This window comes from Spermophilus citellus (assembly GCF_964194105.1).
Source record: "Spermophilus citellus genome assembly, chromosome: 5".
Classification (NCBI taxonomy): domain Eukaryota; kingdom Metazoa; phylum Chordata; class Mammalia; order Rodentia; family Sciuridae; genus Spermophilus; species Spermophilus citellus.
In genome coordinates, this window is record NC_138186.1 from 10582753 (window position 1) to 10595180 (window position 12428).

Genomic DNA, 12428 nt, shown 5'->3' on the forward strand with positions numbered 1-12428 from the left:
GCCATTTAGAAAAGTTTCACCAGCTGGGCATGGTGGTATGTGCCTGTCATCCTGTGGCCTGTTATCCGAACTCAGGAGGCTGAGGCAGGAGGATGGCCAGTCCCAACCCAGCCTCAGCAATTTGGGGAGGCCCTGAGCAACTTAAAGAGTCCCTGTTTCTAATAAAATATTTAAAAAGGAAGGGCTGGGGGTGTGGTTTGGTGGTTAAGCCCCCTGTAGGTTTAATCCCTGGTACCAGGTTTTGCTGTCCGTGGTTCTCTGGTGTGGGGGCTTTTTCTTCACCTTGAGGACAGACTCTTGCCTCTTTACCTGGAAACACTTGCTGAGGCACCTGTGGATAAAGGGTGGTAGTGATTCTCTTCAGAAATGAAGTTTGAACCAGAGGGGCTAAAGACCTAAAGGCTGTCTTCTTTGTAGGTGGAAGCAAATTCCCACAGACTGTCTCCCCAACCCCCAAAGAACTTTCTTTTTTGCGGGGGAGATTGGGGTTTGGACTTTTGGAGAGTGGGAGGTCACTGACCCTGAAAAAGAAGCCAGAATGTCACCTGGAAGGCGATGACTTAAATGACAGCCTGACAGGCCACTTGGCCAGGTTCTGTGGTCTCAGCCTGGAATTCAGAACATCTCCCGCCTTGCAGTCTGCGGCTGACCGCCTCCAGCGGGGGAGAGGGAAGGGCCCGCGCCTGGGCTTGGAGTGAAGCGCAGGGCACAGCTGCTACCTGTAATGTCGGGTTTCAGGGCAGCGGGAAGGGCCCTGGCGTAGGGCCAGATGGTGGCTGAGGTGGCCAGCGAGAAGCAGGACAGATCTGCGGAACATGCGGGCGTTCCCTGGGGAGTCCCAAAGAGAGGTGGGGAGGGGACCCCAGCGTGGGCTGGCTGTCTTGCACCATGAGGCTTGTTCTGGGTTGATTTGGGTAAAGAGGGAAGTGTATTTTGCAGGTTAGACACCCCATAGCGGGTATGGCAGCCACTTGGCTGGCCTTGAAGTCTGCCCATTCAATATTTTGGTTCTAGCTTATTCTTTTTTGGTGGGGGGCACGGGAGGATTGAACCCAGAGGTGCTTACCATTAATATACATCCCTAGTCCTTTTTAAAAAAAATTTGTTGCTAAGGGTCTTGCTGAGTTGCTGAGGCTGGCTTCAAACTTGTGATCCTCTGGCCTCAGCCTCCTGAGTCACTGGGATTACAGGCATGTGCCACCACTCCTGACTGGTTGTAGCATATTCTTTGAGCTCCTATAAGAGAAATGTGGAATACAGAAAGGGCTAGGAAAAAAAAAAAAGATTAAATTAAGAAGCACTTCTAAAGAGGGAGTTTTCTTTAATTTTTTTTTTTTTTTTGAGTAAGGAATGTTGGGCTGGGGTTGTAGCTCAGTGGCAGAGCACTTGCCTAGGATGTGTGAGGCACTGGCTTTGATCCTCAGCAACACATAGAACAATAAATAAATACAATAAAGCTATTATGTCCAACTGCAACTGAAAATATTTTTTAAAAAAATAAGGACTGTTTTGGTAAAGGTTGGATGCATTCACAAATCTTCATTTTGACCCCAGCCCAGGCTCGCTCATTTGTAAGCAAGAGAGTTAAATCCAATCAGCCACTTTCAAGCTGTCCTCCTCTAAGTTCTGGGGTTTGTAGGAGTTCCCAGGGGACCTCAGAGGACAAGCTCAGCAAGTCTCCTCCAACCAGAGGAACTTCGCTTTCCTGACGCTCGCCAAAAGTCTCCTTCTAACAAAGGATTTCACAGCTAAAATGGTTGGGAGGACCTGGTGTCCTCTGGTCTGATTCTTGGACTCCACTGTTTATCACCCCTCAAGAATTAACTTCTGTGCTTTCATAACAGTTATCATTATAACTGTTACAATGTGAATTATAATTAATTATCATGTGAATAACACGATTATCTTGTAGCTACTATCGCTCTGGTTTGTAGAAAGATGTTTTAAAACATATGCATAAACATTTAAAATGACCTACGTGTGCCGACCTTCTTCAGACTGGCTTCTCTCTTCCTTCTGTGTCGGGGATCTCCAGACCCCCGAGGTCCAGCTGTTCCCCAGGAGGATCCGCAGGACGCAGTCTGTATCCTAACCTCACGACTCTTCGCCACAGTGAAGAGGTACAACGCAAATCAGCAAAAAGAAGAGGTGCATGGGGTGAAGTGGGGCGCACGCAGGTTGATGAGCTTGTGGGGATACTTACTCTATTTTATAGAATGAAGTTTCACCCAATGGTAGAATTAAAAAATAGAGTCAATTAAGATCTTAACAAAACAAAACAAAAAAACCCCAACAAGGTGTGAAGACGTGTGTATTGATGTCTGCCAAGAAGGAGACCTGGCATCCAGGGTTTGTACAGGGGGTGCTGGTTACTTAAGCACCTTTTCACTGGTATGTTTCCAAATTCCGCCTTTTGAATACACAGTTCGGGCCTGCTGAGCTACCCCTACCAGGGACTGGTGGGCATCCCGGGAAATCCAGGTTCCCAGAGGCCGGCCAAGTGCCCTGCTTGCAGGTTGGCTTTTGTAAGGATAGCAGTCAGGTTCAGCAGGCTTCCAGAACTGCCCCTGAACCCACTTCCCCCTTTTCCTCTTATCTCCTCTCTGCCTCCCCACCTCCTTTTTATTTATTTATTTATTTTTACTAACACACTACAGGCTTCAAAAAAGGAAGCAGCTGGGTTTCTGTGCATCTCGGAGAGGGCCTGTTGTGTTGGATGCACACAGCAGTACTCCTTCAGGGAGGCCCAGCTCTTGGGCGGGGGATGGGGAGGAGCCCAATGCTGGGGTTCAGCAGTGATGTGGTAGGCACAAACCATGCGACTGGAGATGGTTTGATTCTGAGAACCACCACTGAAGAGGGACAAGTGACCAGGTCTTGGAGGATGCACTTGGACCTGTCACTTCATAAGTGTAGCCTGTTTCTGGTCAGACTTCTCTCTATTCATAAAAGGTCCCTTCTTTCCACTTTCCCAGATAACACCTATACTAGATCTTCAGCCCAATTAGATGACACCTTAGTGTTATTTTGTACTATGTCGCAGTCTCATACTTTAAACATGGCTACCAATTTCTATGTATTTGGGAACTAGAAATTAGGGTTTCATGGAATGCAGGAGCTTATCCTTATTAACGAAGAAGAATTTAATTTTAATACAACCTTCATATTCAGAAACTGGACAGCAGTAAAAAGGTATTGCTTTCACTGTATTCTTATTATTTTTTGCATCTTGTTTTGATCGGTTGAGTTTCCCCCTGACTAGAAACAGTACATTTACGTGTATTTTAAATCGCAAACTGAAGCCAACTCAAGTTACAGCAGGGAGGCCTCGATTGTAGAGGCGATGAGCTCTTTGCTTTGACTTGGTTGGTTGTCCTGATGTGTGAATTCCGCCTGGTTGGGGGGATGGAGAAGGGGATTGGATGTTGAAAAGCTGGGGTGTAGCTTAGTGGTAGAGCACGTGCTTAGCGTGCACAGGACCTTGAACAGGGGGAACAAAAAGGTTGGAAAAGTCCAAGTCCACTCCCGTCAGCCTACACAACATCCCTCAGTGTGAGGCTTCCCACAGAAGGTGGGCTGGAGAGTGGGAACATCTGCTTTGGGTGGCTGAAGTTTGTCTTGCTGGCTCTTGAGGGTAAGTGCTTTCCACATAAAGGCATAGTAAGGAGGAGAAAGGGGAAATGATTTTGGAAGTCTCTATCAAGGGACCCAGTTAAATTACTAGTAAATTAGAAGCTGAAAAATAACTGATTGTGCAGCTATTGTGTCTTGATCCTTCATGTTAAGCGAGCCCTAGCATCTTACTTTTGGACATCTGTCTTCATCATTATTATTACCATCATCATTATTATTATGGTACCAGGATTGAACTTGGAGACGCTTAACCACTGAGCCACATCCCCAGCTGTTTTTACAATTATTTTGAGACAAGGTCTCACTAAGTTGCTTAGTTGCTGAGGTTGACCTTGAACTTGCTATCCTCCTGCCTCAGCCTCCAAAGCTGCTGGGTTTACAGATGTGCGCCACCACGCCTGCCTTGTCTTCCTTACTTCTATGGTGTCTGTTTCATTCTCCCCTTATATGATGTCAATAGCATACCATGACTCCAAGAAATCTAATTTGAGAATTTGAGAAATTGACCAATGTTTCTTTAGATCAGGGTTTCCTCTTTTAATTCTATGGACTGTATACCAAGTGAGTGCAATGTTTGTATCCCTTTCCAGAATAATGTCTTTTAAGTGCATAAGATGAAACATATTTAATTGAAAAATAAACTAATTGTAGCAAATATATTATGAATTCATTCTTGTGGTGCTGGGTATTGAGCTCAGAGCCATGCATATGCCCGTCAGGTATACCACCAGAGCTACACCCCAGCCCACATTTATCAAAATACTTTTAAAAATCACATTTATCATATAGTAATAATATATGTGCTTTTCTATCAATATGTTAAACAAAAAGCTCGTGGGGCAGATCTAATACCTGTCCTAATTTCAATGTAATAGCATGTATGAATTATATTTTGTAATATCTACAACACTATGAGATAGTTGATTTTTACTGGTGACAAATCACGTACTGCTCATACTACAGTGATTTATTGCCTACATTCATAATAGAAGAAAATATTAAATTTCATTTAGAGGATAGTGAAAATAAAAATATAATTTCCCCCCACCTCCAGCTTTTGACTTCTTTGAATTCTGTCTCTGGCTACCTTGTGGAGTCCAAAGACCTGATATTAAGAAACTTTGCTTTAATAAACTTGCTGTTAGATTTTTAAAAAACATTATTACGAATATAATATCTATTTTTTCTCTTGTTATTTCTCTGATGTTGGAAGCAGTAAGTCCTAAACACACATTGTGTTCAATATTTAGTTACTTATTTTACTTTTATTTTTTATTAAAAGAGACACAGAAGGACCCACATATATTTCTTATTTGCTTACTATGCGTTATGTATTGTTCTAAGTACTTCAAGAATATTCATCATTTAACAACTGTTAATCAGTGAATACTAATGAAACTGTATTCAAATAACTTTTTACCAGTGAAACTGTATTCAAATTTATATAGACATGAAGTATCAGCAGATTTCTCAATTGGTTGTCATTCCTTTTTCTTACTTCTACTTTGCTCTTTTCTATCCTTTGAATTTAGCAAACAATTCTAATATTTTTTTCTTTTTTCAGAAAATAGTCTCTGTGTAATTATGGCATAACAATGCTTTATTTTTGTGCAAACTTTTGCCATCTTCATTACTTTTATTCTGCTTGGGACTTGTAATGTTTTATTAAAATTTTTTTTTTGTGTGTGTGCTGTGGTTGAACCCAGGGCCTCAAGCATGCGAGGCAAGTCTCCACCAAGGATTTGTAGTGTTTTAAATTTTTGGGGGGATCCTGTGGCTTCACACTGATGGATAATTTCGGAGAATTTTTTGGTATCCTGTCTTCAGCTATTGCTCCTGAACCATTCTTTCTTCTTGCCCCTGGTACTTGAGGTACATCTACTCTAACCCTTTTATGGTTAAAGCTTTACACGGGATGTAAATCGTATACGTGTCTTATGTTCTGTGTTTTTATCCATTTTGCTCTTTAAACTTGTATCTAGATTCTTTTTAATGATTTATTTTCCTCTTCACTAATCCCGTCTACAACTGTGTCTAATCTCCTGTTAAACTCAACTAAGCAGTTGAATAATTTCAGTTGTGTCTTTCAGTTCTAGAATTTTCATTAGATTCTTTTGTAAAAAATGAAAGTCCAGTTCTCGGATGAAATTCTCTTTTGTCAAACATATTTTCATAACTCCTTAAAAGTCTGTGTCTGAGTCAGATAATCAATTTTAACTGAGTCGTTTGTGGGGCTGCTTCTCTTATCTAGTTTTTATATGGACTCTATCTTGCACGATGCCTGATCATCTTTGGTGGATAAAAGATTACAGAGGATCTGATACTCTCTTCTTCCTTCCTCTGGGAGACAAGTAGAGGCAACCAGCAAGCATCCAAACTAATCTGAGGCTGGGCTGCACTTTTGGTGAGCCTCATTTGACCTCTGCTTCATTCTAACGCCCACAGACCCCACCTGAGAGCCTGGGGCTTTGCAAGTGCCCTCTTCTTGGTGGGTCCCACAGTTCAATTTCAATCTCCTCATCATCTTCGTATTTGAAAACTCCATCCAGCTATTCAGTTGTTTCAGTTAGGCCCTTAGCTTCGTGATAAACCTCTAAACTTGGTTCAAGCATCAAATGATTGGAGAGGCAAACAGAGGGGAGCCTCAGGTCTTCCTCTCTGCCTCTCTCCCCTCTCTGGCCCTCTGGTTCTCAGCTAGAGATTGCCCTGACAGCCTCTGGCTCCCGCCGCCCCCCCCCCCCCCCCCCCCCGCGCCCCCAGTCCTAAAGGCTTGCCAAAAACTCACCCTTGAGTCTCAGGTTTTAGCTTAGAAAGTAACAGATAAAATGCGGGCTCCCTATTTGGAGCATCTTGTCTTTCTGGATCCTAGCACTTCTGGAAGGTTTGATGATCTGCCAATTTGATGACTCTTCTTTGTATTTTATCCAGATCTTCTTTTTCAGACTCAGAAGCAAAGAAATTGACCCTTAAAAAAACCAATATCTTATATATCCCTTCCCTATCCCCTGCAGTGCTGAGGATTGAATCGGGGGTCTTGCAAGGCAAGTGCACTACCACTGAGCTACATCCCTATCCCCCCATTCCCACTTTTGAGCTCCCCAAGAACCCCATGTGATGGAAAGGGCCTAGGTCTCTACTCCCATGTGACAGGAGAGGTTGTTGAGTGGCTGAGGTGGGAGGTCTCCAGAGTGGAGCAGAGGGTTCTCATCTGTTTCAAGACAGACCTGAGACTGGAAACCGGGTTTCTTGGCTCCTAGCCTAGTATGTTCCTGCCTCTCCATGATTCTGTTAGGGCTGCCGTGACAAAGTACCAGTCTGGGTGGCTTAGAAAGCAGATTTCAAGGGTCTGAATTCTCCTTTCTTGGCATATAGATGGCCATTTTCTTGCAATAGGTATTCCTTCTGTGTCTGTGACCTGAACTATTCTCACTTCAAAAAATTGGTACTTGGAAATTACACACCATAGTGGGAATTCTTGCGATATATTCTTGACTGCACAGAGCATAATGGAGTTAATTTCATTCCCCAGTACCTGCCCTTGCCCTCCCCTCTGGCCTCCCTGGGCCCCTTCCTCTATTCTACTGGTCTCCTATTTTCATGAGATTCCCTCCCTCCTCCCCCCTTTTCTCCTCTAGCTCCCACACTTGCTAATTTCTTCTTATAAGGACATCAGTCCTATTGGGACCCCTCTTATGACCTCATTTTAACTTAATCCCCTCCATACAGACCCTTTCTTCAAATACAGTCACATTCTGAGATACCAAGAGTCAAGACTTCAATATATGGGGGAAAAATGGGGACAGGGTCATAATTCAGCCATATAAGAGGCCCAGGAACGTAATTACCAGATTTTCTTTTATTTTGAAACAGGGTCTCAAGACACATTGGCAAGACCGGCCTCCTGTCTCAGCCTCCAGAGTAGCTGGGATTAGAGATGTGCACCATGACAGGCCAGATTACCAGTTTTCTTAAAAACTTCTATAATTAAATGTGTCAGTGACCTCTTTGTCTTAGCACAGAGTTCTCCAAGTGTGTCACCGTCTCCCTTACAATCTTCAGCTTCAGCATCAACCTCTGGATCAGCATCAGTGCGTACTGGTTAGATATGCAAATTCCTCACCCAGACCTCTCAATCAGAGACTCTGGAGGTGCTCCCAGCAAACCCTCTAGGTGGTCCCCATGCCTGCTCCAGTTTGAGAACGGGGCCTTAGCAGTTAGGCCCAGGGCACCCTAATGCAGAGTTGGTTCAGCTGTAAATTCTGGTCATGCTCTTCCTGAGTCCTTCTATCAAGGATGCCTCTCCTGAGACGGCAGGTTATGATTGATGGCCGGGCTTGTCAGATAGCAGCATTTAAATCAATGCTCATCTGTCTTGTGGTATCATTCAGCATTCAAATATCACCAACTCATTGGAGGCTTTATAAAGGGGGCAACTTTCAGTAGGAAGCTTTCTTATTTGAGATTCTTTGCTAATCTGGGCTTCGGTTTTATTATCTTGAAAATGAGAAATCTGCATTCCTTTTCTAGCTCTGATAGTCTGTGCATCCATATGACTGACTCAGAGCAACTAATATCACAGCGACTACAAAGGGTTGTGATTTTATGGGATTCCCTGAATGATCAGAGTAAATGCACCAAACTATGCCAGGAAGAGCTTCAAACTGAAAGTCTCTAGAGGTGTATGAGGTTTGAACACAATTGTCTTAGTCTACTTTGTGTTGCTATAACAAAATGCCAGATGCTGGATAATATAAAAAGAAAAGAGATCTGTTTAGCTCACAGTTCTGGAGGTTCACGTGCACGGTACCAAGCACTGCTTGGCTTTGGTGAGGGCCTCATGGCAGATGGGCATTGCAGTAGCAGGAATGTGTTGCAAGAGTGAGGAGAGGCACCAGTGGAGGAGGGACTCAGGGAAGGGGCCAGACTTCTTATAATAACCCATTCTCCTAGGAATTAGTTCTGTCTCAAGAGACCTGATCAACTCCTGCAGGGCAGCATTCATCCATCTACGAGCCCCCAGGACCTGGCTGCCCTCCACTGGGCCTAAAAGGTTCCACCAGCTCAACGTGGCCATATGAACTCAGGGGACACATGGCTTCCTGCACACAAACCTTGGGGGACAAACCACATCTAAACCAGAGCACTAGTCACTGAGGTCTGTATGTCAAGGTGACTGACAGATGCAGGAGGACTTACAATCAGCATGCTATCCTTTGGACCCAGACATCTCCAGACCCAGGACGCAGCTTCACCTTCTGGTGGCCTCAGTGGCATTATGGGGCTCAGTGTTGTCCCCTCACCCCTGCGCTGTCACCGCCATGCTCACCTGCTTGCCTATACAGAAGCTCCTTTGATCTCGTCAAAGCTTCACAAAAGAGGTGAGCGAAGTTTGATTATGCCCATTTTCCTGCACCCTGGAAACCTGGGGTCAGTTTACATTTGCCCACATTTCCAATCTGGCCACGAAGGAGTCAGGAAGGAAACCCACTTGCCTGGCTCCCAGGCCTTCCCTGCTCTCCCAAATCTTCATGTTGGGACTGTGAGTAAGAAGGAGAAAAAACACGCCACAAGCAGTCTTCTGAAAAGTGAGGCGAGCCTTGGGGGTGCTGCTCGGGGCAGCCAGAGCGCGGATCCCAGTGCAACCAAATTTGGTTTTAAACCCTCGGAGCTTATTCAGGGGTCAGGTCGGGATGGAGTGGGAGAGTAGGTAGAGGAAGACCTGTTTGCTTCCTTGATTCATTTCCTCCTTGTCGCGACAGGAAATGCAACCAACTGGGGAAGTTTCCCAGGTCCCCGTTTGCTCTTACCAAGGGGGACTGTGGCTTGGCCTCTGTGGGAGGAAATCGGTGGGTGCTGAGGGCCATGGTGGCATGGCAGGTGCTGAGCATGCAGGGAGGTGGTGGCTCAGCTGGGAGGGCGGACGTGGGTCGGTGTGCTGGGATCCTGTGTCACCTGCAGTTTGGTTATTTAAAACTATCAGGAGGTGATGGCGCCGCAGGTGGCTGTGAGTGCGTCTCTTGCAAATAATGTCCTCATGTGCGTTGGAACTAAGTCTGGGTGTTCCAGCCCCCTTGACTCCACCACCTGCAATCTGAGGCAGACCCCAAGCCCCTCAGCATCCTCTTATGTCCAAGTGGGCTGTGCCCCAGCTGGTTTGGGAAGATGGTTCTCTCATTAAAACACCCCCCCCACCTCCCCACAACTCCCCACCCTGCAGCCCTTTCAGTTGCAATTTGCTGTAGTGTTTTGCAACTGATCCCTCAAGTGATTTCTCAGTTACACTGAAATCCTTTCGATGTCTACACTGCCGTTTTCTGCCTTCTTATGTCCCAGAGCATAAGTATTTTCCAACTTGAAGGTCACCCTGTGGTGCCTGCTTGGACTCTCCTCCAGGGCTGGTACTGCACCCAGAGGGCAGGCACGGTAGGAGCACACGCTCAGGAGAGGGGGAGGCTGAGCACTGCTTGGTCTTAAGATCTCATCTCACTTCTTGCCAAGTGAGTTTGGGACTCTCAGTTTTGAGTCCATGCCTTGGAATTACATAGGGTCTCCGCTGAGCTTGGATCTTAAGTGTGTTCAAGGCTTGGTCCTTAAGTTGGTGCTGTGGGAGGTGGTGGGGCCTAGCGGAAGGTCTTCCTGTCATGAGGGTGTTCCTTCAAAGAGGATATTGGGACCCCAGCCCCTTCCTCTTCCTCTTTTACTTCCTGGCCATGTGGTCAGTGGTTTTGCCTTCATGTGCTCCTACCGTGACGTGCTGCCACAGGCCCAACGCCACCAGGCAACTGTTATCATGAACTGAAACATCTAAACCTTGTCTCTTCATAAGTTGATTACCTTGGGTGTTTGTTGTAGTAACCCCAACCCACCTTTTTATCTAAAACTAACTACTCATTTATCTAAAACTAACTACTCATTCATTTGCTCTGTGGGCTGCTAATGAGACTGCTAACTAATGTCGAGATATTATCACTGTGCATTTATAAATAGGTGAGTGGTCAAGTAAATAAGAATGAAGAGACTTTCTCAAATTTTCCCCTCTCTTCCTTCTTCTTTATGCAGCTGAGAAAGCCTTTTCTACCTCGAGGACTGGTTGAGCTGAGGTTCCTTGGGACACCTGGCCTAGCCTACCCCTGTGACTTGCATGGCTCAGTTCTCACAGTGAGGTGCTATCAGGTCCTTTCCTGGGAATTTGGGTCAAGGCCTGGAGGGATGTTGCAGTTAGTTGTTCAAGAGCAACTAGACCTGAAAGGTTATGGAGGCTCGGGCTGGGGTCGGCACTTCTGGGTTGGGGTTAAGATGAACAAGAGGGGACATTTGTTCTCTCTAGGACAACTAGAGCAGAATTGCAAACAAAGAGAACCAGAGAGTCTCAGAGACTCAGGTATGGAGTTTCATTTCCCAGTTCCCGAATTGGGTCCCTGGGAAGCCTAGTTGTACTTCAGTGGAATTATGTGGAGGCTGGGAGTCACTTTGCATCCGCCCTTTCTCTGGATCCAGCTTTCAAGAGCCTCAGTTTGCAACCTCAAAAAGGGCTGGCTGCAGGCGCTGCTCCGAAGGGGAATGGATTTTTATTCAATTCTGAGATCACTCTGGAAGATGCTGCCTGTGTTCCCGAGGACATCATTTCGGCTTTTTCCTTTTTCTCTTTTAATGGAAGAGGGCAGCCTGAAGGGATGTGTCTGGGAAAGACGATTTCTGGTGCTTCCTCAGTTCCTGGGCTTTATGTTTGCCCGGGGTTCGCTCCGAGCATCCGCATTGCCCACGGTTCCAGACTGCCAGTTGCCCCTTTGAAGCCCCACCGCCTGTCATCGGTGTTTGCTTTAGAACAAGACAACAAAACACCCATGTTGCTCTCAAGCTGGAAGGGCTGTTTCTAAGTCTCCTGGTCCCTCGACTCCTTGATGCTCTCGCAATATAAATGTGGAACAGACACCTACTCAGAGAAGAAAGAAAATATGCTGCTATGTGTTTAAGCACAGATGTGCCTCTGAGGTTGTTGTGGTGGTTGTTATTTCACAGCGATGGTCTTGCCAGCCATTATGGTAGGAAGCTGCTTTACATTAGCAGGACTTGTGTTTCCGACTGGTTCGCCGACATTTGGGCAGGGGCGAGTGCGGCTAGCAAAGCAGCTCTGATCCTCCCCGGGATGTTGGGATCGCTGTTTCCCTCTGTTCTTTCCTGTTGCAGTTCCTTGGTCTCTTTCTGCACGGCTGCCAGCCCAGGTGGGTGTGGCTGTCCCTCAGCAAGGGAGGCAGAAGGCTTGCACCGTGGGAGGGGTCCAGAGTCTCTGTCTCTTGGGCTTTTCCCTCTCCTAAGAGCCATGTGCTTTAGTCCCTTAAAGTGACTGTGATTCCAGGGCACAGGACACGAGGCTGTGCGGTGGGGCTTTTTCCGCCGTCCTTTCTTTCCTGATCTTGTCTACCTGCAGAACAAGACCCAGACTCGTGGACCTGAGTGACTTCTGGAGACCCACGTCTCTCCTTCCCGGTTGATCGCCGACTTTCACGCTCCTTAGGACGATGAGGGGATTGTTGAGGCAGTCAACTGAGTCCAGTTAGAGGGCTACGGGGAGTTGCTTGTTCTGAATAATTTATTCTAATTTGTTATATATGACAGCAGATTGCATTTCAACTCATAGTACACAGACAGAGCACAATTTTTCATATCTCTGGTTGTACACAACGTAGAGTCACACCATTCGTGTCTTCACAGATGTACTCAGGGTAATGATGTCCATGTCATTCCCCTGCCTTTCCTACCCCCATGGCCCCTCCCTTCCCCTCCCTCCCTTTTCC